Source organism: Schistocerca gregaria, chromosome 2 (assembly GCF_023897955.1).
Source record: "Schistocerca gregaria isolate iqSchGreg1 chromosome 2, iqSchGreg1.2, whole genome shotgun sequence".
NCBI classification, from domain to species: Eukaryota; Metazoa; Arthropoda; class Insecta; order Orthoptera; family Acrididae; genus Schistocerca; species Schistocerca gregaria.
Genome location: NC_064921.1, coordinates 786,297,885 through 786,322,984, shown reverse-complemented (window position 1 = coordinate 786,322,984; position 25,100 = coordinate 786,297,885).

Here is a 25,100-nt window from a genome sequence, read left to right as displayed (position 1 = left end):
CTAGAAACTATCATTTAAGAAGTATTCAATTATTTTTACAAATTAAAGGTGGCTCATACATGTTCAATAGCATCCTAGATTTAGTCACTCAACGATCTCATGGAGTCGAAATGTACGTGGGTGTTCGTTCTGTATTCCGTGCACTATGCTGGCAATCATACGTTCATAGAATCCGCATAAGATATTGATGATCGTCCAGATTTGTGTAACAAGTGCTGGTAGTATGGCCAATTAAGCAGACCATTGTTTATACACTATTTACTAACGGCAGAATTTGCTTTGCGCTTTCGAGATTACGGGTCAGCCACAACTGCTAGCACTTGGCTCCGCGCATACTCTCAAAGGAAATGTTTTTGGTATTTGTATGCTTTGGTACACCTATTTAATCCCTACTGAGGACTTTATGAGTTTTGTGCTTCGCGTATGGGCGCTGGTTTACGCGCCCCGTACTTAGTGCTCCAATTTTCTTTCGATTTTAACCATTTTAATCTTTATGTGTTCTTTTATACTGAGGAGCCAAAGAAAGTGGTACACCTGTCCAATATAGTGTCCGGCCCCCGCGGGCATACAAAAGTGCCGCAACACGACGTGGCATGGACTCGACTAATGTCTGAAATAGTGCTGGAGGGAATTGACACCGTGAATTATGCAAGGCTGTCCATGAATCCGTTAAGACTAACATGGGATGCAGATCTCTTCTGAACAGCACATTGCAAGGCATCATAGATGAGCTAAATAATGTTCATGTCTAAGAAGGTTGGGGGCCAGTGGGAGTGTTTAAGGTCAGAAGAGTGTTGCTGGAGCCACTCTTCAGCAATTCTGGACGTGGGTGGTGTCGGATTGTCCTGTTGGAACTGTCCAAGGTAGTCGAAATGCACAATGGACATGAATGGATGCAGCCAACCACACAGGATGCTTACGTGTGTCACCCAGCAGAGTCGTATGTAGAAATATCAGGGGTCCAATATCACTCCAACTGCACACGACACACACCATTACAGAGCCTTCACCAGCCTCAATAGTCCCCTGATAACATGCAGGCCCCATTGGATTCATGAGGCTGTCTCCACACCGTCCATCCACTCGATACAATCTGAAAGGAGACTCGTTCGACCAGGCAACATGTTTCCAGTCATCAACAGTCCAATTTCGGTGTTGATGGGTGCAGGCGAGGCGTAACGCTTCGTGTCGTGCAGTTATCAAGGGTTGGCCAGTAGGCCTACAGCTCCTGAAGCCCATATCGATGATGCTTCGTTGAATGTTTCTATGCTGACAATTGTGCATGGTCCAGCATTGAAATGTGCAGCAATTTGAGGAAGGTTTGCACTTCTGACGCGTTGAACGGCTCTGTTTTGTCGTCGTCGGTCCTGTCCTCGCAGTGTTTTTTCCCCTACCGCAGCGATGTCAGAGATTTGATGTTTTACCGGATTCCTGATCTTCACGGTACACTTGTGCATTGGTCGAACGGTAAAATCCCAATTAAATCGCTACCTCAGAGGTTCTGTGCGCCGACAATAACGCCACGTTCAAACTCACTTAAATCTTGATAACCTGCCATTGCAGCAGCAGTAACCGATCTAACAACTGCGCCAGACACTTTTTGTCTTGTATGGGCGTTGTCAACCGCAGCGCCGTATTCAGCCTGTTTAGATATCACTTTATTTGAATACTCATGCCCATACCAAATTCTTTGGCCTTCAGTGAATTTATACCACAAGTTTTTCATCCATTTACGTCACTGTTATTACTAATTCTATGTCCTTTACACGTTTTAACCACGTAATTTCATTTATTTCACTTATATTGTTATTTTGGCCCACAACTCTAAATACACTCCTGGAAATTGAAATAAAAACACCGTGAATTCATTGTCCCAGGAAGGGGAAACTTTATTGACACATTCCTGGGGTCAGATACATCACATGATCACACTGACAGAACCACAGGCACATAGACACAGGCAACAGAGCATGCACAATGTCGGCACTAGTACAGTGTATATCCACCTTTCGCAGCAATGCACGCTGCTATTCTCCCATGGAGACGATCGTAGAGATGCTGGATGTAGTCCTGTGGAACGGCTTGCCATGCCATTTCCACCTGGCGCCTCAGTTGGACCAGCGTTCGTGCTGGACGTGCAGACCGCGTGAGACGACGCTTCATCCAGTCCCAAACATGCTCAATGGGGGACAGATCCGGAGATCTTGCTGGCCAGGGTAGTTGACTTACACCTTCTAGAGCACGTTGGGTGGCACGGGATACATGCGGACGTGTATTGTCCTGTTGGAACAGCAAGTTCCCTTGCCGGTCTAGGAATGGTAGAACGATGGGTTCGATGACGGTTTGGATGTATCGTGCACTATTCAGTGTCCCCTCGACGATCACCAGAGGTGTACGGCCAGTGTAGGAGATCGCTCCCCACACCATGATGCCGGGTGTTGGCCCTGTGTGCCTCGGTCGTATGCAGTCCTGATTGTGGCGCTCACCTGCACGGTGCCAAACACGCATACGACCATCATTGGCACCAAGGCAGAAGCGACTCTCATTGCTGAATACGACACGCCTCCATTCGTCCCTCCATTCACGCCTGTCGCGACACCACTGGAGGCGGGCTGCACGATGTTGGGGCGTGAGCGGAAGACGCCCTAACGGTGTGTGGGACCGTAGCCCAGCTTCATGGAGACGGTTGCGAATGGTCCTCGCCGATAACCCAGGAGCAACAGTGTCCCTAATTTGCTGGGAAGTGGCGGTGCGGTCCCCTACGTCACTGCGTAGAATCCTACGGTCTTGGCGTGCATCCGTGCGTCGCTGCGGTCCGGTCCCAGGTCGACGGGCACGTGCACCTTCCGCCGACCACTGGCGACAACATCGATGTACTGTGGGGACCTCACGCCCCATGTGTTGAGCAATTCGGCGGTACGTCCACCTGGCCTCCCGCATGCCCACTATACGTCCTCGCTCAAAGTCCATCAACTGCACATACAGTTCACGTCCACTCTATCGCGGCATGCTACCAGTGTTAAAGACTACGATGGAGCTCCGTATGCCACGGCAAACTGGCTGACACTGACGGCGGAGGTGAACAAATGCTGCGCAGCTAGTGCCATTCGACGGCCAACACCGCGGTTCCTGGTGTGTCCGGTGTGCCGTGCGTGTGATCATTGCTTCTACAGCCCTCTCGCAGTGTCCGGAGCAAGTATGGTGGGTCTGACACACCGGTGTCAATGTGTTCTTTTTTCCATTTCCAGGAGTGTAGATAACCCATATCTTTTTTTTTTTAGTTTCATATGAGTTTTGTACATGACTTGTAATGGCTCTCGTGTTTTCCTAGGTAACCCTTCACTGTATTCGGCAATTAAATAATAGTTATGTGAAGCTGGATGGAGGAAGAAACGAAAGGTAAGGGAAGGGAAGGGAAGGCACTAATGACGTCAGTTACATCGGGACTTTACGTGGAATCAGCGGCGACGACGGAAACTGTGTGCTGGAGTGAGACTCGAACCCGGGATTTCCAGCTCACTAAGCAGTTGCGTTGACCACCGCACCACCAAGTCCCAGTGTGTAGGCTACTAGTAATGCGCGGACTGTCTCGACGCGCTCCCTGGTCGACCCACACCCCCACCTAGCGCCACCTATCCGCAGTCCCTATTCATGGCGTCCCTGCTCGCTAAATTCAGATCTCCGCTGGAGGTTGGACGTATATGTGCATCCACACTGAAAGTTGAGGAGCCATTGCCCATCGAGGTGAATTCGTTATATGAATGAGTGGTGTCTGATGTTTTGGACATGTCTCGAGGAACAGAGGTCACGCACTCATATCAATTATAAGTCGTAACTTACAGCTCACTGACGACATCTGCTGAGAGCTACAGAAACTTCGGACTATCCCGTACCTCCAGCATGTTTACGTGGGGGCACATCTGTGTAGTCTTGATTCTATTTTGTTTTCACTGAAGTATGTAGGATACCTCAACAAGATAGTCTGTCTTTTTTTCGCACTTTTTTCTTCTTTCATGGTTTGTAATATATACTTTTACGACAAAACTGGTCACCGGGTTTGACAATTTTTCGGCTACATTCCATTCTATTTATTCACAAGACGTCACGCAATGTTTCCAAATATTTGATGGGTAGTTATTTGCTGGTAAGTTTTCTGTGCTCGGCATTAAATGTATCTAATACAGCCTGATACCAATAGGTTGTGTATTGTATCTTGCTAGTAACTCTAATTTTGCAAAATGGACTCATGCCACCTCTAACAAAAAATGGTTCAAATGGCTCTGGGCACTATGGGACTAAACTTCTGAGGTCATCAGTCCCCTAGAACTTAGAACTACTTAAACCTACCTAACCTAAGAACATCACACACATCCATGACCGAGGCAGGATTCGAACCTGCGACCGTTGCAGTCGCGCGGTTCCAGACTGTAGCGCCTAGAACCCCTCGGCCACTCCGGCCGGCAACCAAATGAACATGTCTTGTGTAGGTAAATCTGAAGATACGAGAATCAAGCGAAACGCATCATTGGTAAATAAATAAGAATTACACCCCTGCAACGAAGACTGTTTGTTTCTTCATGTTATAGGACAGTCGAGTGCTTCATTACTGCAGAAGCACATCACAGGACAACGCTTTCCTCTGTTTGACTCAGCTTCTCATAAGAAGTGATTTGTTTTAAATTTCCTCCGTGGTCTTATTTCAAATATTCTTTGTCTTGTTTTAAATAGCTACCCACTCATTCAATAACAGTTGGTGGTGAATTGAATTAACTCTCGATATGTCGACGAAATACATTTTTAAAGCAGGCGACAGGCATAAAACATCGTCCAAATTTGTATTGAATACCTTCTCAGCTCGTAAATACTGCGTATTTCTTTATTTATCAGGCACAGATAACTAATTATTTACTGTCTAGACTATATTTTCTCCGCTTTTAGTATCCATAGGAACTTTGATTGCTGTGTTCAGATGCGAGCCGAGTCAGCTCCAGGCGCTGTTGACTTGAGTCATTCAACTTGGAGAAACGAGGAACGTTCAGCACACCAATGTTAGTCCACTGCTGTGGCTGCTATGGGTAGTCTGGAACCACGCGACCGCTACGGTCGCAGGTTCGAATCCTGCCTCGGACACGGATGTGTGTGATGTCCTTAGGTTAGTTAGGTTTAAGTAGTTCTAAGTTCTAGGGGACTGATGACCTCAGCAGTTAAGTCCCATAGTGCAGTTAAGTCCCATAGTGCTTAGAGTCATATTTCTGCCATGGGTACAGCCTGCACTGAGGTTGACTCCCCACGTGTGGGAGGTCGCTCCAAGGTGTGGCAGGCAGTGAAAGGCTTCCCAAAGGTTCACTCCAGATCGACTGTTGAACAGATTTAGGGCGCTATCTGTGGCTGATGAAGTCTTTGTGTCCAACGATCGCTCTATTCTAGGAGAAGCCTCTTGGCCCGAAAGGTTTGGGCATTTGCAGAGGCTGTGTTTACTGCTGGTTGGGTGCTCCAATGTTAGGCATATAATTGGGCCCCTTACGGATATGGCTGCTAAGGAGGGGAACGAATCCGGTGTGTAAACTGTGTGTATACCAGGAGAAGCTACTCCAGATGTGGACACAGTGCTTCTGGATTACGTGGAGAACACATGGTGCAGCTAACTACAGGTGGTGGCTCATGTCGGTACCAAAAATGTTGTCGGTTTGGATCACAAGAAATTCCCTCTAGTTTTGGGCAGCTAGGTGAATTAGTGAAGACGTCCAATCTTGCTTGCGAGATGAAAGCGGAGCGCACTATCTGTTTCATCGTCGTCGGAACCAACTGTGGTCTTGTGGTACAGTGCCGAGTAGAGGATTTGAATCAGAGGAACATGAGGTTCTGTGATCGCGTAGCCTGCGGATTCCTCGAACGTGTGGTGAGTTGCCGGGTTCCGATTAATATGTCAGAGGTTTACTACACACGGGAAATGGTTACAGCAGTAGCAGGTGCAAGTTTTTAGGTTAGAGGGTCTGGGTAAACTACAGAAAGGGCGTCAGTCTGGAAGGAAGTAGCGCCAGCACATGACGTTAGAGCTAGCAACAATCACTATTGTAAACTGTCATCGCTACTCCTGGGAAAGAACAAGAGCTTCAAGTGCTAATAGAAAGCACTGAAACACAAATCGTTCTAGCTACGGAAAGTTTGATACTGCCGGACGAAAGTTCAACTTAAATTTTAACAAAGGACCTAACCGTATTCAGAGAGCATAGATTATTGCTTCCAGAAGTAGTTTCTTTCGTAGTGTAATTCAAATTGTTAGTTTCTGTGAGTTAGTACAGAGAGAGGTTGTACTTGACAACCGGAATAAGTTAATAATATGTTCCTTTTACCGATCCCGCGACTCAGATGATAACTGGTGAACAGTTCAGAGAAAATCTTCATTCTTATTTCAAACAGGTACCCTACTCATTCAGTTATAATTGGTGGTCATTTCAATCTACACTCGGTATGTTGGCAAAAATACAAGTTTAAAGCCGGCGGTAGGCATAAAACGTCATCCGAATGATATTGAAAAATTTCTCAGAAAATTATTTTTAACAATTAGTTTAGGAATCCTGTATAAATGTAAATGGTTGCAAAAACATACTTGATCTCTTAGCAACCAATAATCCTGAGCAAATAAGGGGCCTCATGAGGGATACGAGGATTAGTGACCACAAGTCTGTTGTAGAGAGACTGAATACGGTAACATGCAAACCCACCAAAGATAAACGCAAAGTACGTCTCTTTTAAGAAAGCCGATAAAAATTCGCTTTTCGTCGTTTTCAGAAACAGTCTCCACTTCAAATGTTCAAATGTGTGTGATTTCCTAAGGGACCAAACTGCTTAGGTTATCGGTCCTTAGACTTACACACTACTTATATTAACTTGTGCTAAGAACAACACACACACACACACACACACACACACACACACACACACCCGTGGCCGAGGGAGGACTCGAACCTCCGGCAGGAGGGGTCTTCACTCCTCCCAAGCAGACTATGTAAGCGTAAACAATATGTAGTTTGAATTTAAAGAAATAATATCGACGACAATTGAGGGATATTTACCAAATAAATTAATAAACGATGGTTCTGATTCGATCATGGTACATAAAACGGGCGAGAAGACTGTTGCGGGAGCAACGAAACAAGCATGCCAAATTTAAAAGAACGTAAAATACCCAAAACTGGTGAATTTTTACAGAGGCTCGAAATTTAGCGCGAACGTCAATGCGAAATGCTCTTAACAGTTTCCGCGAAGAAAATCTGTCTCGGAATCTCACAGAAAATCCAAAGAAATTCTGGTCACATGTAAAGTACACCAGTGGCAAGGTGCATTCAATACCTTCACTGCGATATAAAAATGATAATGTTGCTGATGACAGTGTCACTAAAGCAGAGTTACTAACTACGGTTTTCCGAAACTCCTTCACCAAAGAAGAAGAAGTAAATATATTATAAATCCAATCAAGAACAACTGCCAACGTGAGTGACTTAGGAAGAGGTATCTTCAGTGTGGCGAAGCAGATTAAGTCCCTTAATAGCTGCTAAAGGCAAGGCTTTCGGCCCAGTTGTATAAAAGTGACATTCCTTTCAGAGTAAGCTGATATAATAACTCCATACTTAGCAATCATATACAACTACTTGTTCGTCGAAAGATCCTTACATAAAAATTGTAAAGGTGCACAAGTCACATCAGTACCCAAGAACCGAAATATGAGCAACCTCTCTATTACAGACGCATGTCACTAACGCCGATGTGCGGTAGGATTTTGGGACATATATTTCGTTTTAACGTTTTGAATTACCTCGAAGAAATAGATTTATTGATAAATAATCAGTACGGATTCAGAAAATATCGTTCTTGTGAAACACAACTAGTTCTTTATACTCACGAAACAATGAGTGCTATCAACTGGAGATGTCAAATCGAGTCCATATTTTTAGATTTTCGGAAGATTGTTTACATCTTTCCTCACTAAAGACACCTAAGCATATTGCGCGCCCATGGAGTATGCCTCAGGTGTGCAATTGGATTTGTGAGTTCCTGCCGTAGTTCGCAGTAACTTACGCTAAATCATCTACTAAAACACAAGTAATATATAGCGTTCCCCAAGGCAGCGTTATAGCCTTTCTGCTGTTCCTGATCCGTATAAACGACACAGGAGACAATTTGAGGAGCACTCTTACGTGGTTAGAAGATGACGCTGTCATTTACCGCCAGCTCACCAGAAGATCAAAACCAATTGCAAAATGATTTAGACAAGATGTTTTTACTATGCGAAGAGAAGTAATTGACTCTAAATTATGATGCGTGTGAAGAAATCCTCATGAATACTAAAAGAAATCCACTAAATCCGCGGCAAACCACACAGGTCTAAATGCTGTAACTTCAACCAAATACCTGGGAATTACAATTGTGAGTGACATAAATTGGAACTATCACACAGATAATGTTGTTGGGAAGCAATCCAAAGACAGTGAGGTATTTTCAAAACACTTAGAAAATGCAACACGTTTCCAAAGGAGCATGCCGACACCAAGCTTGTCCGCCCTCCTCTGGAGTGCTGTGTAGGATCCGCATCAGAAATGATCGGCACAGGTCGCTGAAAAAGTTCAGTGAAGGGCAGCTCGTTTTGTATTTTGGTGAAATAGGGCAGAGAGTGCCCGTGATACGTCAAATGGGATGGCAACCATTAAAAGAAAGGTGTTTTTCGATGTGGCATAATCTTCTCGTTAAATTTCAGTCGCCAACTTTCTTCTCCTATTGCGAAAACAATATGTTGTGCAACCACCTACATATGGAGGAATGATCACTATGACAAAATAAGAGAAATCATAGATCGCACAGAAAGATTTAAGTGCTTGTTTTTTCCTAGCGCCGTTCGAGAGTGGAACAGTAGAGAAAGTTTGAAGATGCCTCGATGAACCCTCTGTCGGACACATTGTCTCTACTGAGATCTTTTGTGGGTTAACTTTTGTTTTATTTTACACTTCTAGTTCCGTAGGACCAAATTGAGGAGTAAATATCCAAGGTCATGGAACGTGGCAGTAGATGAAACTATAACATAAAAGTAATAAAATTTAATAAGTATATGTAAAAGTACTCAACAATATAACACAGGAATCAGGTTAATTTTTGTAAGAACTCCTCGACAGAACGGAAAGAGTAACCAATGAGAAAATTCTTCAGTTTTGATTTGAAAGCGCGGGGATTACTGCTAAGATTCTTGAATTCTCGAGTTAGCTTATTGAAAATGGATGCAGCAGTACACTATACACGTTTCTACGCAAGAGTCAAGGAAGTGCGATCAAATTGCAGACTGGATTTTTGTGCCTAGTATTAACTGAGTGAAAACTGCTAATTTTGGGAAGAAGCTGACACTGTTAACAAAAAACGACAGCAAAGAATATTTCCTGGAAAGCCAATGTCAGAATACCTAGACTAATGAACAAGGCTCGTCAAGAGGTTCACGAATTTACGCCACTTGTTGCCTGAACCGCCCGTTTCTGAGTCAAAACTATGCTTTGAGAACGGGAAGAGCTACCCCAGAATGTAGTACCATACGTCATAACAGAATAAAAATAAGTAAAATACACTACTTTTCGTGTCGAACTGTCATCTACTTCATATAAAGTTCGAATGGTAAAAGTTGGAGCGTTAAGTCTTTGAATAAGATCCTGAATGTGGGCGTTCGACGACAGTTTACTATTTATCCGATTAGTTTCACTAAAAATGTGCACATTATATGAAATTAAAATGTCGAGTTTTGTTGTATTGTGTGTTAGTAACCGTAAAAACTGCGCCTTACTGTGGTTTAGCATGGCTTTATTTTCAACAAGCCGTGAACTTATGTAATGAACTGCACTGTTTGTAATAGTGCAAACGTGGCACACAACATTCTTTACCACCAGACTAGTGTCCAGCAAACAGAAAAATTTTAGAGTGACCTGTAACACTAGAGGGCATATCATTTATATAAATAAGCAACAGGAGTGGCCCCAGCACTGATCCCTAGGGCACACCCCATTTAACTTTGCCCCACCTATACCTCTTCTTGGTTCGGTGAAGGACATTCTTGGACTGTCGAAGGCCGGAACTTACAAACCTCCTTGCCACAGGGCCAAAGCTTACATAGGTCAGATGGAGTATTATGCCACAGAAATCTCGGCTACGGTAAAGTCCTTTTGGGATTTAGTAATTGAAGAATCTGTGGAAAAACAAGTAGCACAAGATCTTACAATCGATGAAGGCGGCTTTCTAGTGGACTGACTTGGGACCCGGTTTTCTCTTCAAAGAAACAGCATTTCGTTCACAATTACATGTCTGGCGACATCTGACCTTTGTTTTTCGCTCCTTAATCGCGCGTTTCGATAGCTGGCGGACATGTAGTTTCATCTGTACGCACGCTCTTGCACGCTACGCATGGAACAGCATTTGCAGAGGGCGCGGATTTCAATAAAGGTCGCACCTGTAACGGCCACCAATGCGCATGATTCTCGGCGCTGGTTGACGATAAAGACACTTCGACTGTCAAAATTTTGTCAGTAAACTCTTCATGTACTCATAAAAAAGTTTCCGAAATTACTGCTCACCAGGAAAGTTCTCTCGCTCAAATTACTCTTGGGACCGAGAGCTTGCTGAAACCCCGAGTGGAAACAGATATTTAGCGAGTCGTGGAACTTATATCAGAAAAACAGATAAGAGGCCATAGGAAGGGGAGTGTTCAATGCGTTTGACAGAAGTATGGTCTCTGTTGAGGTCGAAATTGAGTGTGACAGTGAAGTGATCTGATGCGTGTAATACGTGTAGGTGAAACCAAGTTATCTGTTGAATGTTATCACCGGCCACCCGATTCTGCTCTGACAGTTGTAGAATCATTCAAAGACCGTCTGCAATCAATAGCGCGTAAATATCAGATCATGCGATACTGGCTGGAGGCGACTTTAAACTGTCGAGTACAGATGGGATATCTGTGGATTCATTGCGGGGGGGGGGGGGGGGGAGGGGGGGAGGGGGGGAGGGTATAGACAGACAGTCATGTTAATTGCTTTTGAACACGTTTACTGAAAACTGTCTCGAGCAGCTAGCTCGGCAGCCGACATGCATTCCAAATACACTGGATCTTCTAGCTACGAATAGGCCCGTCCTTATCGACAACGTCAGTATAGAAACGGCTATTAACGACCATGATGTCATTATAGAAACTATGATTACGAAAGTTAAAAAATCGAGCAAAAAGGCTTGGAGAATGCTTCTGGTAGATACAGCAGATAAACAGTTAATAACGTCTCATTTACACAGTGAATTGGAATCACTTGGTTTCAGTGCGATGGATGTAGAGGAAATATGTTCAAAACGTAAGCTGATTGTAAATCGTATTTTAGAGAGTTATGTGCCTAGTAATTGGATAAAGGTTGGAAAAGAACAATCATGATGAAATAACAAAATTCGGTGGATGCTGAGGAAGCAAAGGCTGTTGCAAACTCGGTTAAAAAAAAAAAAAAAAGTTTTGAATGGCTCTGAGCCTTATGGGACTTAACACCTGATGTCAACAGTCCCCTAGAACGTAGGACTACTTAAACCAAATTAACCTAAGGAGATCACACACATCCATGCCCGAGGCATGATTCGAACCTGAGACCGTAGCGGTCGCGCGGTTCCATACTGAAGCGCCCAGAACCGCTCGGCCACAACGATGGGCCTCGGTTCAAAAGGGAATGCATAAACGACGACAAGCGAGGATTATTAGAGTTTCGTGCATCTGAGCAAAGATTTATGCGCAAAGCATACAACAACTACCACAGTCACATCTCAGCAAAAGACCTGAGAAAATTCTGGTCGTATATAAAATCGCTAAGCGGGTCTAAGGCTTCCATTCAGTCCCTTGTTGACCAGTCTAGTGTGCCAGCTGAAGACAGCAAAACGAAAGCTGACATTTAAAGTACAAGTTCAACAAATGGTTCAGGCAGTAGAATCGTAGAAACATACTGTCATTTGACCACAGCGCAGACTTTCGTATGGGAGACATAGTAATAAGCATACCTGGTGTAGAGAAAGAACTCAAGGATTTGAAAGCAAGTAATAAACCATGTCGGGATGGAATCGGAGTTCAATTTTAGAAAGAGTACCATACGGCATTGGTCCCTTACCTAGTGTGCATTTATCGTGAATCCCCTGCCCAGCGCAAGGTCCCAAGCGACTGGAAAAGAGTGCAGGTCACTCCTGTAAATAAGAACGGTAAAAGAGAGGATCCGCGAAATTACAGACCAATATCCATAACTTCTGTTTCCTGCAGAATTCTTGAACGTATTCGCAGTTCGGAAAAATAAACTATTTTTGAACCTGAGAAACTTACGTGCACGGTACAGAATTATTTCAGAAAGCTAAGTATGGATAAAGGGTAACAGGCAGATTACATAATTCTAGATTTCCGGAAAGCATTCGAATGCGTGCCCCATTGCACGCCTTTAAGGAAGATACGAGCATATGAAATGTGTTCACAGATATGTGAGTCGACAGAAGGTCCTAGAGAGGTGTGATAAGACCACTGTTGTTCTCTATATAGATAAATGATTTGGCGGAATGGGTGGGCAGCAATCTGAGGTTGTATGCTGATGGCACCGTGGTGTACGGCAAGGTGTCGAAATTGATAGACTGTAGGAAGATACAAGTTGACTTAGACAAACTTTGAATCTGATGTGATGAATGACAGCCAAATGTAGAAAAATGTAAGTTAATGCAGATGATTGGGAAGAAAAATCTGTAATGTTCAGATACAGAATTACTTGACCAAGTTAAGTTGTTTAAATGTTTGGGAATGGAGTTGCAAAGTGATATGAGGTGGAACGAGCGTGTGAGAATTGCGGTAGGTAAGGTGAATGGTCGACATCGGTTTATTGGGAGAGTTTTATGAAAGGTTGGTACACCGGTAAGCAAATGTTTGGGATCCGTACAAGGGCGGATTGAAGGATAACTTCGAAGCAATTCAGAGGCGGGCTCCTAGATCTATTACCGGTAGGTTCGAGCAACACGTAAGTGCTAAGAAGATGGTTTGGGAACTCAAATGGGAATCCGTGGAGAGAAGGTGACGCTTTTTCGAGAAAAACCATTGCAAAAAATTTGAGAACCGGCATTTGAAGCTGACTACTGAATGATTCTGCCGCCAACATACATTACGCGTAAGGACCACGAAGATAAGGTACGAGAAATCAGGGCTCATATGGAAGCATAGAGAAAGTCGTTTTCCTTTGCTCTATTTGCGAGTGGAACAGGAAAGGAAATGGCAAGTACGGGATACCTTCCGCCACACACCGTAAGGTGGCTTGCGGAGTACATATATACACTCCTGGAAACTGAAATATGAACACCGTGAATTCATTGTCCCAGGAAGGGGAAACTTTATTGAAACATTCCTGGGGTCAGATACATCACATGATCACACTGACAGAATCACAGGCACATAGACACAGGCAACAGAGCATGCACAATGTCGGCACTAGTACAGTGTATATCCACCTTTCGCAGCAATGCAGGCTGCTATTCTCCCATGGAGACGATCGTAGAGATGCTGGATGTAGTCCTGTGGAATGGCTTGCCATGCCATTTCCACCTGGCGCCTCAGTTGGACCAGCGTTCGTGCTGGACGTGCAGTCCGCGTGAGACGACGCTTCATCCAGTCCCAAACATGCTCAGTGGGGGACAGATCCGGAGATCTTGCTGGCCAGGGTAGCTGACTTACACCTTCTAGAGCACGTTGGGTGGCACGGGATACATGCGGACGTGCATTGTCCTGTTGGAACAGCAAGTTCCCTTGCCGGCCTAGGAATGGTAGAACGATGGGTTCGATGACGGTTTGGATGTATCGTGCACTATTCAGTGTCCCCTCGACGATCACCAGAGGTGTACGGCCAGTGTAGGAGATCGCTCCCCACACCATGATGCCGGGTGTTGGCCCTGTGTGCCTCGGTCGTATGCAGTCCTGATTGTGGCGCTCACCTGCACGGTGCCAAACACGCATACGACCATCATTGGCACCAAGGCAGAAGCGACTCTCATTGCTGAATACGACACGCCTCCATTCGTCCCTCCATTCACGCCTGTCGCGACACCACTGGAGGCGGGCTGCACGATGTTGGGGCGTGAGCGGAAGACGGCCTAACGGTGTGTGGGACCGTAGCCCAGCTTCATGGAGACGGTTGCGAATGGTCCTCGCCGATAACCCAGGAGCAACAGTGTCCCTAATTTGCTGGGAAGTGGCGGTGCGATCCCCTACGGCACTGCGTACGATCCTACGGCCTTGGCGTGCATCCGTGCGTCGCTGCGGTCCGGTCCCAGGTCGACGGGCACGTGCACTTTCCGCCGACCACTGGCGACAACATCGATGTACTGTGGAGACCTCACGCCCCAAGTGTTGAGCAATTCGGCGGTACGTCCACCCGGCCTCCCGCATGCCCACTATACGTCCTCGCTCAAAGTCCATCAACTGCACATACAGTTCACGTCCACGCTATCGCGGCATGCTAAAGACTGCGATGGAGCTCCGTATGCCACGGCAAACTGGCTGACACTGACGGCGGAGGTGCACAAATGCTGCGCAGCTAGCGCCATTCGACGGCCAACACCGCGGTTCCTGGTGTGTCCGGTGTGCCGTGCGTGTGATCATTGCTTGTACAGCCCTCTCGCAGTGTCCGGAGCATGTATGGTGGGTCTGACACACCGGTGTCAATGTGTTCTTTTTTCCATTTCCAGGAGTGTAGATACGGATGTAGATACAGAGGATAATGTTCTCTGTAGGTAGAAAGCAACACCGGAAATCTGCTACTAACTGGAGGAAGACCTGCAGAGAATCGGAGATAGCTACAGCGAGTGGAAGGTGGCCCTGAAGGTAAGCAAATGTAAACTTTTACGCATATATATATGCGAAGGTATGGACTATAGTTGTTCAATTACACAATTGGTGATAAATCAGTGGATTCAGTAACTACCATACAATACCTAGGAGTAACTTTCCAGACCTATCTTGAGTGGTACCACATAAAAGTAATTGTTATAGGGAAAATGCCTGATTGAGGTTCATTCGGGAAAGTCATAAAGAAATGTAATCCATCCATGACGGAAAGTGTTTACAAAACACATGTCCGACTGATTGTTGGATATTGTTCATCACACTGGGATGATTACCGTGTTGCATTAATAGAACAAGTGCAGAGGATCGAATGAAAAACGGACGGATCATGTATTCGTTGCGGAGATGCTCAACAAAATCTAGTGGAAGATGCCACAACAGAGACATAGCCCATGACGGAGAGTTGCAGTTTTGGGAGCGTACGTCCTGAGAAGAATCGGACCACATATTACTTCCTCCTGCGGGTCAAAACCACAACTAAATCAGAGCTATTAAAATTCATGTGGTGTTTTGTGAGATAGGTCGCATGCGCCATAAGATGGAATGAGATTTAACCTTAGTTATTCAACATTTGATTATTTTCGTAATAACAATAATAGATTTTATCTGATCCTATCATGTATTCTGAGAAACACGAAGACGGAATTTTAAATTTGCTAATAAAAGAAAAATTACCATTGAGTGATAGGATGCAGAGACGATACAACTGAATGCAGGAAATGATAAGGACTACGCCCATAGCAACGCTGCGGAAGTTTAATTTTGCGATCATCGAGGGAGAATGATACATGGACTCTATTCCTTCATGTCGAAAACTTTGTTCATTAGTGTCAGTGTCTTCTCATTAGGACTCCACGCTCAAAAGTCACTGTGCGACTGCAAGCCGGCGCACTTTCTCACTGTTTCCGAGAAGCAGCAGCAACGCCTGTGAAACCTCTGGTGTGTATTGGGGACGCATCGCCTCCGGACGGCGTGACGTGCGCCTTCATTAAGACAGCGAGTTCGGGAGACGCCTTTGAAAGCGTCGCGACGGCTTCCATAGCGGCGCAGCCAGCAGCGCCCGTCTCATCTGGAGGTAGGCTGCCGACATTGCTGTCTCTCCTCCGAGTTCTGAACCCCGGGAATGAAATGTCTGCAACAGTGACTTGATGCCAGTGTCAGACACGCGAAAAGAAGAAAGCGTTAGAAAGTCACGGTGTATCAGATTATACAAATTACTACCTCCGTTCTATGAACTCTATGGGCGTGTTTACAAGGTTACTATTTTACTGCAATGTAGCACCACAACACTGCAGCAACGTATCGGCTTTACATGGCAATATTTCCTCGTGGCCGGGCCATATTTCTGATAAAACAGTCTGTTGAAGGTACTTGCCGACGTACTGTGAAGGGTAGCCGATGTTGGTCACCAATGGTGGAGAATATTTCGTATGGCCAGGCTATCGCTTCCCCTCTCCCTGACTTTGTATGCTTCCCGATCACTCTCAGTCTTGATTATTCTTTGTCTCGCCGAAATTTTCAAACTTCCAAGCCTGTCTGAAGAAATAGACGATGATGATGATGATGATGATGTTTGGTTTGTGGGGCTCTCAACTGCGCGGCTATCAGCGCCCGTACAAATTCCGAACCTTTGCTCAGCCCAATCTCGCCACTTTCATTATGAGGACGACACAAACACCTAGTCATCTCGAGGCACGGGAAAATCCCTGACCCCGCCGGGAATCGAACGCGGGATCCCTTGCTCGGGAAGCGAGAACGCGACCGCGAGACCACGAGCTGCGAACTGAAGGAATAGACATTGTAACAATTAGTACTAGGTGTGTAGGTTCACGGCGTTTTTGTTTTGTATGTTGTTATTTTCGTTGCTATAGGTTTAATTAGCGATTGTCATTTTTTATTTGTGGTTCACTGTTGCTGTTTGAGTTTGTATATTGTCATTTTGTCATTTGACGATAATGAATGGAGCTGTTGACGCTAGTAGAGTACGCCTCATGTTCAACCAGACTCTATAGAAACCCATGATTGGCTGACTGATACGATTCGAGTTACATGTCATCAAGTAGATACTGATAAGTTTGAATTTGATTTCGGTGTATTTTTTGTGATGCTTCAAATCTCTTGCAAGTAGAACAGCTTAGCTTCTCTCTTGGGTTGGTTCTCAGGTTATACTTACACACAGTGATGGTTCTGTTAGTTCATACCTTCCTGAAAATGCGGTGTTAGAGCATATTCTGGTTAGAGTTTACGATCTTCCACCCGAAGTGGACGATTCATTTTCTAAGGCGACGTTGCTTCCTTATGGTGTCGTTCGGCATTTCCGTCGGGAACACTGGTCTGCTCAACATCACATGCAATGTTACAGTGGCATCCGAACCGTAGAGATGTATGTTGAAAAGGATATTCATTCACACCTCAATGCTTATGGTTACGCAGGCTTCCTTTGTAATGAAAGTGGCCATCGCAGCTCCATTTGCCCACAACGTGTTACTAATTAAAGTCGTTCTATTGAAAACGTCGTCCTTTGACATGAGCATCACAATCTGCTTCCAGTACTTCTTCAGCTTTGGAGGACATTGTCCCCCCATCCGTGCAACTTTCCGACCTTACCGCTACGTTCAGGTGCGGCTCCTGCTGCCGTTAAGATGCCGGCACCGACAGCAAAATTTTAACGTCGATGGACTCTGGATGGTGAAGATTTGAAGTCACACCTCCACACTCTCGTCTCTCCTAGAGGGTGGTGGTGGACAGTGCTTCTGTTAGTGGTGATGCGTTGGATCCTGGCACTAATTGCGGGATTTAGTTTCAACAGCGCTGCTCCTTTTGGCGTTGGAATGAATGTTGCATTTGCGACCTCTCCTTCATACGCAGCAACGTATCTTCTTGTGGATTCCGATGACTAAACGGAGGTGATGTTGTAGTTCAATGGCATCCATTGCTTAGTGTAAGACGATGGAGCAACAGGTTACTGCGGATCCTCTCCCGAGCACTCAGATGACGCCGCACTGCCCGTCTCTTCCTTATCTGATGATGATGTACATCGTTCCCCGTTCCGTATCTCGCATTTCGTTGAGTGGAGAGAGGAAGCTTCCTTTCCCCAGCCCCCCCCCCCCCCCATCCTCCCCAACCCTTACCAAGGCGGACCTCCATAAGCTCCTACCATTCCGCGTCAAGGAGTTACGGTGTCACGGAGCGGTGTGAAACAACTCTTTCAACCTCAGCGATCTGCGTCGCGCTGGATAACAAAGAAAGCATGGTAGCTACACCTTCCGGTGGAGAGAATTCAAATCCTGCACCTTCGTCTGTGCCGTCTGCCGGTGTCGTGGAGTACGAGACGTGATGCGTAAATTCTTTCCTAGTTCCGCTCTCACGCCTCACGTGTGTTACCTAATGCAGGTGTATGCGTTTCTTATCCTAAGTGTTGATAGGGTAACTCTTCTTTACGGCTAGCTGCGTTACGACAGTTTATTTATGATTCCCAAGCTAAAGTTGTGCTTTTGGGAGAACTGATATTTGATTTGCTTTCTCTTCCTGGGTGTTCAGTGTTTTTTAACATGGGGCCGGGAAGTTCTATAGGTATGGCAGTGCTTTATAGCTACGACATTAGGTTGACCAACGTTGAAACTCTGGTTGACAGCCGGAGTATAAGGTGTCGTTTCTAGATCTCGCTTCAATTTTTTTTATGCTCGCTCTGGATGGTTGTACATATCAATCCTCTCGCTTTTGTAAGGAAGATGCAATTTTGTTTCTTTCGTCAAAATCCCCGGAAACTTTTAGTGGGAAGGGAGACTCCAACTGTGCGTATGTCTTGTGAATTAGGCTCCTAATAATAACTATTGTGATGAACTTAATGCTATGATGGCGTCGTTGAGTCCACAGGATGGAACACAGAAAGTAATGAATACAGAGACTGAAATATGGAAAAGGACAAATTGGTAATGCCTTTGTAGAAGATGAGAAACAGTGAGACATAATTTTATTTTACGTAGATTCATAAGACGTCGAAGCTTTTTTGAAGTTCCATCACGTCTATTTCAGGCGTAGCAGTTTACCACAGCTCTTGTTTTCCTTTTACGGTGTTTGTATACAAGATGTTTAGCGTCACATAACATTATCAAATGAATAGCTCTCTCGCTGCTTTGGTGAACATGTTAAGATAAACTTTTGATCGCCACTTCAAACTACCTTAATGAATTCCTTGAGCCCCACCAAAGAGGGCTGCAAACGGCTTGTAGCAAGGAGCGTATTGATAAGGAGATCACTTTAAAGAGATACATCAAACATTTGTATGAGTCACGATTACTCAAAAACTACAGCGTTGCCGCGAAACTGGCAGTAACTCACGTACAGTCATTCATATTAGTATTTTGGGCAGTTTTATAGCCTGTATCATCGTACCTTAACAGACAACTCTGCATTTTTTGGTTGGTGAATTAAAGAGAGTCGGACAATGTAACAGACTGATTTTGTAACGCTTAGTGTGGGGCACGGATTTGTGGCTGTAAGAAAAGGGAGATCGAGTCGTCGAGATATTTAGCCAGTCGAATTATTAGCTGATGGAATGAATAAGTTCTTTCTTGAATTCCAAATGAGAAAAGAATGGGACTATGATCGATGGGTGGGTGACATTAGGAAACAGGGAGGGCCACTGTGGATGCTGAACACTCCAACGTATGGTAAAGTGAGTTGGAGTCCTTCATGTGGCGACAGAGGTGATATGGTCGACTATGAGGTCGATGATGATGATGCTGATGATTAGGATTACTAGGCTAAGCAACTGAAAACGTAAAGTTTGAAAAGAATGTGTTCTATAGAGCCTGTTTCTCCGGACACCTTCGCAAGTCGCTAGCGGGAAAGAGTGAGGCCACATGGCGCTACAGTAGAGCGTGCACGAGATAACGCACGCTCAGCAACACGGCTGATGGAGCTAAAGAGACGGGACACACACAGTGGGAACGGGGAACGGCAGGGCTGGTTTCCTTCTTTTTCTAGCCCGCGCCCGCGCTATCTTTACGCACCATCAGCCGGGCCACGCCACTGGAGAGGCGGACAATTCCATTTAGGACGGCCAGCATCCCGCGACCCCGGGGGACTCGTGCCTGCCGCCCCGTGCAGGGCTGCCACTTTAATGGAGATTCCAGCTTCGTCACGTTACGGTCGCTTGGCTAACTGCATCAAGCAGCCTCTCCTACAGTCCTCAGGCGAGCGTCAATTGACTACTCCACTTGTATTTGACATGTAATGCAGACGACGTCGCGTTCAGTGCATCGCCACATTTCAACACTACAGTGGGAAAGCGGGATAATTCCGTGTGGATAAATTTTACAGGAGGAAAAAAAGAAGACAGTAAGTCGCAGACCAGTAGCCTTCCTTTATTTTAAGTAGGACCAATTTATAGCAATAACTGGATACCATTTGTACTTATATGAGCAGTTTTATGATAGATGAACAGCACAAGCGGAAGTATTGTAACATTTAGCTGCTCATTGGTTGAACCAAATTCAATTATGTAAATGGCATAAATAATAAGTCACATTTGCACTTTGTGTAATAGATAGCCAACCAGTTGCAATAAACTGTGGTTTTCAATTAGCCCTGACCATAGTTAAACGGATTTAAACCCATCTTCCTCAGCAGGACAAGAAACAACTTCACATTAGCAATCAGTCAGTAAAGCTATCTTCACGTCAAATGTACCAGCAATGGTCTGTACGTCAAAAGAATGTATTGAAAAGGTCCCTAGAATCAAGGGCTTGGCTACACGCCATTCGGCGTGTAGCTACTAACATGGTCTGCTATTTTAAGAGATGGATCTTACTGATATGACAAGCCTTCGATTCTAATGGCCTTAACTATTACATGTCGACGTACGGACCGTGCCCGACACACTTCAAGAGGAGATAGCTGTATTGACTGATGGCTAATGTGCAGTTGGTTTCTCGTCCTTGTGAGGAAGACAGGCTTAAATCCGTGGAAACCATGGTTAAGTTTAATGCAGCTACGTACAAAATATTGAAATTACATTTGGCCGTCCTGGAGTTCCATGTTTACAAAACAAACGAAAAAATGTTGTCAACCTGTTTAAAATGGAGAAAACAATAATAATACATCACTGATTAGTTAATGAAAAAATTTCAATATTTTCTTTACTTTTGTAATCCAATAAAGAACTTCCCTGGCGCACCAACCATCAGTCCAATGGTTGTTGTTACAATCGTAAATCGTTGGTTCAAATGGCTCTGAGCACTATGGGACTGAACTTCTAAGGTCATCAGTCCCCTAGAACTTAGAACTACTTAAACCCAACTAACCTAAGCACATCACACACCTCCATGCTCGAGGCGGGATTCGAACCTGCGACCCTTGCGGTCGCGCGGTTCCAGACTGTAGCGCGTAGAACCACTCGGCCACAATCTTAAATCCGTCGTCCATAATGACGGTTAGTGATCTTGGGCTTCGGGGGAGCAAATTATTAAAATGTTCAGTTACATTTGACATTTATGATGCACATTGCTCACGTGACTGCTACCTGGACTCCTTGTTTGGACCTTTGGCCTTCCACGTAAGTTACGTTTTTAGTACATATTGAAAACTCAGATATTTCAACATTTTTGTCCATCAGTTATAAACTGTCGTCATCCAGCACATTACCGAAAAGAATGTACTGCCAGTCACCAAGACTCAATGACAGTACACCATTAACAAAAGTGTTTCTCCCATCACCACAACAAAGTGAATCAAATTGTGTACATCGTTTAGGGTGAGGACAGATGTGCGGTACAAAACAGTCGCCTACCTAACGAAGAGAAGCAAGACCTAATCAGAAAAAAACAAAAAACAAATATCTGAACGGATGTGATCCAGTGCGATATTTAGTGATGTGTCCCTATTACCCTCCAGTAGAGGTTGCATTTGCCTCCTTTTACTCTTCACTTAGGTCAAAACAGTTTGTGGTCTTATGTCCAGACCATTTCTTCACTTAAGTATTTGCGAACTGTACTAAACTATAGAACTTAAGCTCCACATATGAAGGATAAGATGAATTTCGTAAAAATTGGACTTAAATCGTTTTCTCCTGTCATCTCCATTTGTCATAAAATATATTGGTTCAAGGATGTTACAGTCCATATATGTCCGACACAAAACAATTTATAGCATTTATAGCTTGATGCGAAATCTGATTAACATGGGGTATAATTAAACTGGAGTACATGGTTCACTCTCGAGAATGGCGATGACATTGTTAGTTAGACAAACACAGTGCTAAAGTTTCAGTACTCAGCCCAAGTACCAGCCTCAAAAGCCGTCCAGTGGCTCAGGGCTAAGAGGTACCCTGGCTGTGAGTGAACTTTCAGCACCAATATTTGTTAGCCAAAGGGATGAAGGAGGGGTGAAGTTCCTGATAGCAAGCGTTGCGCCAGTGTGCCCATATACCCGTCTCAACTATGGAAAGTAGTTTATAGCGATACGAAAGTAAGGACAACACAACATGCAATCCCCAAGCGAAGAAAATCTCCGGCCCGGCCAGGCATCAAACCCGGGCCCCTTTGCTTAGTAATCTGCCGCCCTGACTGCGCTACCAATTAATGAATCTGGTTTCTCCTCACACTTGGTCGGTGGTCGTGTTCACATACGCCGTCGCCCCGGCGAACGGCTGTCCATACGCAGCTCGTGATGGCCTTATTATGTTATGGGGTACACTGACTTGCATTTACAAACGACTTTGGGTACTAATCGAACACACAATGAAAGTTGGGGATTACCAGAACAGTAGTACGACCCGTCTGAAACCCCTCATACCTGAGATCTTTCCCGATGGCGATGCCATCTTTTGTTTGGATAACTGTCCCTGTGAAAAGGCCACAATAGTTCTACAGTGGTATGAGAAGCATTATAAAGTACTCAGGCTGATGTATCGGGCACAAGATTCATATCGGCCACCAGATCCACTTGAACTGAACGCAACGGAATACATTTGGGACGATATCGCTCCTCAGGTCCGCGATAGGAGAACTATTTAAACAGTCCGCTTTATGAAACACTTTCACAAATGACATTTGATTTCTGTTGATCTGTACCACCAAGAAAATAATGAAATACGTATGGCTTAGCACTCATGGTACTCTGGAATCGTGTGAAAATTGATGAGCTGCAATGTTTTAAGTACATACAAATCCTCAGGACATCACTGGCATCTGGATGCCACAAAATTACATCATCGGGTTGGGCACTTATTGTTCTGCGTATTATATTCAGGGTAATAAACGCATATCAACGTTCCACTTCGAAGAAAACTTTGATAACAGTTAAATTGGCAGTTGATGGTTGGAGTGCTGACACATTACCTGCGTATTCAGTAATGCTAGCAACTGATGTGATATGTATAGCGATCATATCCACCCGTACCGCATCAACAACAGCCTGAAGATGACGCACTGAATCGGTGAAACTGGTTGCAATAAAATAAAATAATTTCGGTCGCAGAACACACCGATGATAAGGACAATGCCACCGTTGTTTTAAATAAACGTTATTATGTACAAAAGATGCAACGTTTACTATCTGATTTAACGTATCGCAGAATCGATGCTGACCCTACGAAATGTGTTGAGAGAAAGACCAACAGCCTCCTGAAGAAAAGTGGTTTGTCGCAGGACACTATCAAGAGGCTTAACACCTATAGTGGCGTTCCCCCTAGGTTATAAGGCCTTCCAAACGTTCGTAAGGAAGGGGTTCCTTTCCGTCCTATAGTGAGTAACATAGGCGCTCCGACATATCGTGTATCTAAGCATCTTGCTTTTTTGTTGAGTCCACAAGTAGGACGGTGTGTACATCATATCAGGAACTCAGTTGATTTTTTACGTCGTTTGGAGGGACTCAGGCTGAATGACTCTGATATTTTAGTGAATTTTGATGTGGTCTCTCTCTTCACTCGTGTTCCTCTGTCTGATTCGTTGCGGTTAATTGAGGCCAGGTTTGGTGCTGAATTAACTAATCTCTTTAGGCATGTGTTGACATCCACTTACTTTTTATTTAATGACGAGTATTACGAGCAGACAGATGGAGTTGCGATGGGTAGTCCGTTGTCTCCTGTGTCGCAAATTTGTTTATGAAAGACTTCGAGGAACGTGCATTGGAGTCGCTGCCTTTGAAACCCACCTGTTTCTTTAGATACGTTGACGATACCTTCGTTGTTTGGCCTCATGGTAGGGAGAATTTGAATGTCTTTCTAGAACATCTGAACTCGATCCGCCCGAACATTCGTTTTACGATGGAGGTGGAAGAGCATGGTTGCCTTCCCTTTCTCGACGTGTTGGTTAGGCGGAAGGATGATGGATCATTGGGACATGCAGTCTACAAGAAACGTACTCACACAGACTTGTACTTAGCAGCTAATAGTTGTCACCATCCAGCTCAGCGTGAAGGGGTACTTCGTACCTTGGTACACAGGGCACATGTCGTTTCTAACGCTGAGACTTTGCCAGCTGAGCTGTCCCATCTTGAAGTTACATTTCGTCAAATTGGTTATAGTGATAGACAGATTGAACGTGCGATGCGCTATCGACCAACTGTACATCGGGTGATTGATAATAATTCTGAGTCAACACCTAAGTCTACTGCCTTTTTACCTTACGTAGAAAACACTTCCTAGAAGATCGGTCGTATTTTACGGACATACGATGTGAAATGTGTTTTCCGACCTCCATCTAAAATTAGAGCACGTTTGAGTTCCGTTAAGGATGATCTTGGATTGCGTAAGGCGGGTGTATATCGTATTCCTTGTAGCTGCGGCATGGCATATATTGGTCAATCTATCAGAACCGTGGAGGACCGATGTACTGAGCATAAACGGCACACACGATTACAGCAGCCAAATAGATCTGCTATTGCCGAACATTGCTTGGATACTGGTCTCCCCATGTTATATAACACCGAGACATTGGCATGCACGTCCAGCTATTGGGACAGTGTCTTTAGGGAGGCAGTTGAGATTAAATTAGTGAGCAACCTCGTTAACAGGGATGGAGGTATCTGTTTAAACACTGTTTGAAATCCGGCTCTCTCCCTTGTCAAAAAAAAGAGGGACAGAGTCACTGCTGCCTCACCTGCGAATTTATAGTATCACTATCGATAGCTCTGACTTTGGTCATCTTTGGTGGCACTAGTGTTCAGTGTGTGTGTGTTA